Here is a 3619-nt window from a genome sequence, read left to right as displayed (position 1 = left end):
CATGCGACGTAAAAAAACGGATGAACGTAGCACCAACGTAAGGAAATTTTAGACCTTTTTTTTTTACATATAGCTAGCAGATCGATTCCTGCCATACACCTAGTAGATTGACGTAAGTTTATGAGTACGTGGATCCAGCGTTAGAATTTTTTTCTGACCGTAAGAAAATCTGGAGCAATGTAGAACATATCACTTTCCACTAACAAAACAGCGACATGACAAATTTAGATGGGCAATTATGTGAAAAAATGGTAGCAGACGTGAACAAGGATATGAGCAACTCAACGTGAAATAGTTGAATAAAGAATGCATTATAGCCAATAAGGTTGTCTTGAGATTTTATAGTACACGTAATGAGGTACCATATCCTCAAAAGAAGTGTACAACATCTTCATAGCACGACACCATCGGATGCCATAAGAGCATCCTGCCTGGGCTTGGCAACACAATCACAAAAACATGATTACAAAGACAGAATCCCTCAAGTCAGTAAAGAAGAGTTTGCTTCAGTTTTCTTCAGCAACTACATTGCCAGTACCACTCTTTCCAATCTAGATATGTGCTCCACCTTGTTGAGTTGACCTGTCACCAAAAGGAAGTAAGGAAACCTGTATTACAGTGTCTGAGAAATTAATACAACATACTAAGTTATTAGGTGTCTAAGAAATTGATACAACATACAACGTTATTATGTATCCGTAAACAATTTACATTCAGCTTGTTGCTCTTGCTCACACCTGACAAAAGATAGCTTGATCAACACACTGTAGTATTCCAGATTGGAATTGAATAATATAGAAAGTATAATTCTCTGGAATAATGGAAGTTTGAAACTGTTATGACTGAAACTTCAGCATTCAATATAAACTAGCAGAAGCTACAGAATCCACAAAACAAATTTGCACTACAATGCTGATTGGAGTATCTCAGGCATAAAAAGAAGGCACTTGCTTTACCACATATCGGCATGCAAGTATCATATATTCCAAGAAACCCTGTGTTAGTACCAGCTAAAAAATTAACAATTACCATAAGAATCAAGATACTGTCAAGAATTTCTAACCGAAGAATCTCCTTGGGCAAAAAAAGTGAATTATTATGAAGGTGTGATGACCGCTAGAAGAGCAAAAGAATTTTTGTTTTCACACCATGATCAACACGGGTGAATAGATTTCAAATCTAATCAGATGCTATGTGTTTCCATTCATATTCAGGATAGGAATGTATACTTTACCCACCAAACATCTAATAGAGAAAAAATTAAACAAAGAAACGAAATGCAGAGTATATATGATGCATCTGGAAGTCATGAACTGGATTGGTGGATTTTTTTTGGTTATACATGTCATAGATGCTTTTCCTAAACCGAAAGATTGTGTTTTATAAATATTTTACATCCATATGTGAGAGGAAATGCTTGCATAGCTCTAGAACTTGTTATTTATTGTTAGTATATTAAGCCATAGATTATTACGGCACTACAGCTTTGCCGTAAACCAGGCCATGGAAACTTCTGTTGCCTTATGACATGCAGACAAAGCCATCCCAAAATATGAATCTTGTGACCTAATTGAGTCCTTGAGCTATTAAACAAGAAGTGCCTATGCTAATTCGAAATAATAACAAGTATGAAAAATCTATACTCATAAGGTCGTCAGATTCATGTGAGTTCAAACCTAGTTTATCAAACAGTACAACAAAAAAATTATTTATCTGACTCTAATACAAGTATATTTTCTAGTATCTTAACAATGATTCCCCTGAAAGTGAAAGCATCAACGCAATGTTTCCAGAAATGAAGTAGTCCATAAGACTGGATTGCCAGAACAAGAATATACTACTTATGTGAACAGAAAAGTAGTTGCTTCATGGGTCTTGTGTTCCATAATAATTTGGATGAGTGGCTTCACGGTGCAGAAGTTTGGGTTCGTGCTTTCCAAAGAAAAATAATCTTACCACGTAGCAGAGCACTAATATTTCAGTGCTAGTGCTAGTGGGTGTCTTTTTTTTTGGGGGAGACTTGTTCAACAACTTTTGGAAGAAGTGTTTACCAGGTGCTTATCCATATAACTACCTACAGTAAGTTAATTATGCAGCATCTTAGGAAATGGAAGAATCTGTAATCAGGTTGGCAAAACTAAAATGCTGAAGATACCGGTCATGTCTAAAAGAAATCTCACATCGCTTCATTCTTGTTGAAAAAATTGAGATCGATGCTACAAGGGGATAAGCAGCTATCCTTACTTTCCCCATTCAGACGGTGCATTCCAGGGTGCAAGTATCTGAAATTCTACTAGCAAGACCATTTGTTAGAACAAACAAGTTGGCTATCAACTGAACAATGCCTACTGTAGACTCAGTCAAACTTATAAATCTACATATACGTATACGAGAGGTCAGTAAAAGATCAAACAAGACATGCACATTATTGAGTGGGAGAAAAACTGAAGGCAATTGTTCCCCACAAAAGTACTGCTAGACTCGTAATCCTATGAACTATCAGCAATCACCCGCAAGATTCAGAACCACTAACCAGCATCATGGAAAACGAGGTTCTCATGTCGTTGTAAAACAAACTCTAAATTAGCTGATCTATCCTAAAACTGAGAGACAGAGTCTGCATAATAACACACTACACAGATCTACCTAAAAGCTGGTCTGGTTTTAACCATAAAAATTGAGAAGAAAAACGTAAGGAAGTACCCCGGCCTACCTTGATGTAAGGAAGCCATCCGGGTAGCTGATGCGGGGATGGAAGGATGCGGGGCTCGCCGGACGCCGGCGATAGGGAAGATGGTGGGGTCGGCCGGCGCTAGATGTAGGAGAAGAGGCGGCCGGGGCAGTGGTGGTGGCCAGGCGCATTGGATCCACGGCGTCTCAGGCCAGCTGCGCTCGTGGTCCTTCCTCCGGTGGCAAGGGATGTAATCTTTTACCTTCACCGACCAGATCACCACCTCTATGCAAAATTTGTTTACTGACTCATATAGGAAAAAAGCACAGATTATCAGATCTTACGGAGGCCATATAAAATTCGTGCACACAGATTGAAACGAGCAAAACTTCAGGTACCGGGGATGGGCTGAGGTCACCGATTCGGCCGGCTGACCACACCGCCGTCGATTTCATCCGCCGACCAAGACGCTACCGCCGAGGACACGACGAGCGCAGAGCCGACCCGTCGCTCGTCAGGTCACGTAGTACACCCACCGCCGCTTGCCGCGGATGCGCCTCAATTCCAGTTTCCAAACTGCTCGCCGCCGGACACAGTCGAATAGAAACCATGGAGGAAAAGATGTTGTGCTCGCCGCCGGACACACTCGGGTAGTTGGCTAGCTCCAACCCCACGACCGAATCTCAGAAAATGAAAACCGTCTAGGTAAAAATATTACGATGGGTGGTAAGCAGGTGCGAGCCAGGCAAACAGGTTCGGTCGAACCAGACGGCACTATGGCTCGGTGGATCGACCCGGGTGTAGAATTACTTATTCTGCTCCCAGGGTATCTAATAGAGTTTATATACCAGCACTATTCTGCAACCGGTTGCAGAATAATATTCTGAGCACCGACTTGAACTTCCCTGGACACAAGGTTGAACTTCCTAGATAAGAGGGTTGACCTTT

At 41.0% G+C, this 3619-nt stretch overlaps 1 long non-coding RNA gene across 2 annotated transcripts; it reads right to left on the bottom strand.

Annotated features, from left to right (window-relative positions):
* Window positions 1-292: 292 nt before the first annotated feature.
* Window positions 293-3360, bottom strand: LOC127343022 (uncharacterized). 2 transcript variants are annotated; one of them, XR_007877017.2, is made up of 3 exons: window positions 3070-3360; window positions 2714-2974; window positions 293-2374 (listed from the first exon to the last, which is right to left on the bottom strand). It is a non-coding gene; the product is annotated as an uncharacterized lncRNA (long non-coding RNA). The 2 variants fall into 2 exon arrangements; XR_007877016.2 differs by having other exon boundaries at window positions 293-582; window positions 3070-3359.
* Window positions 3361-3619: the final 259 nt, after the last annotated feature.

This window comes from Lolium perenne, chromosome 1 (assembly GCF_019359855.2).
Source record: "Lolium perenne isolate Kyuss_39 chromosome 1, Kyuss_2.0, whole genome shotgun sequence".
In the NCBI taxonomy this organism is placed as follows: domain Eukaryota; kingdom Viridiplantae; phylum Streptophyta; class Magnoliopsida; order Poales; family Poaceae; genus Lolium; species Lolium perenne.
This window is presented reverse-complemented; position numbering and strand designations above follow the sequence as displayed.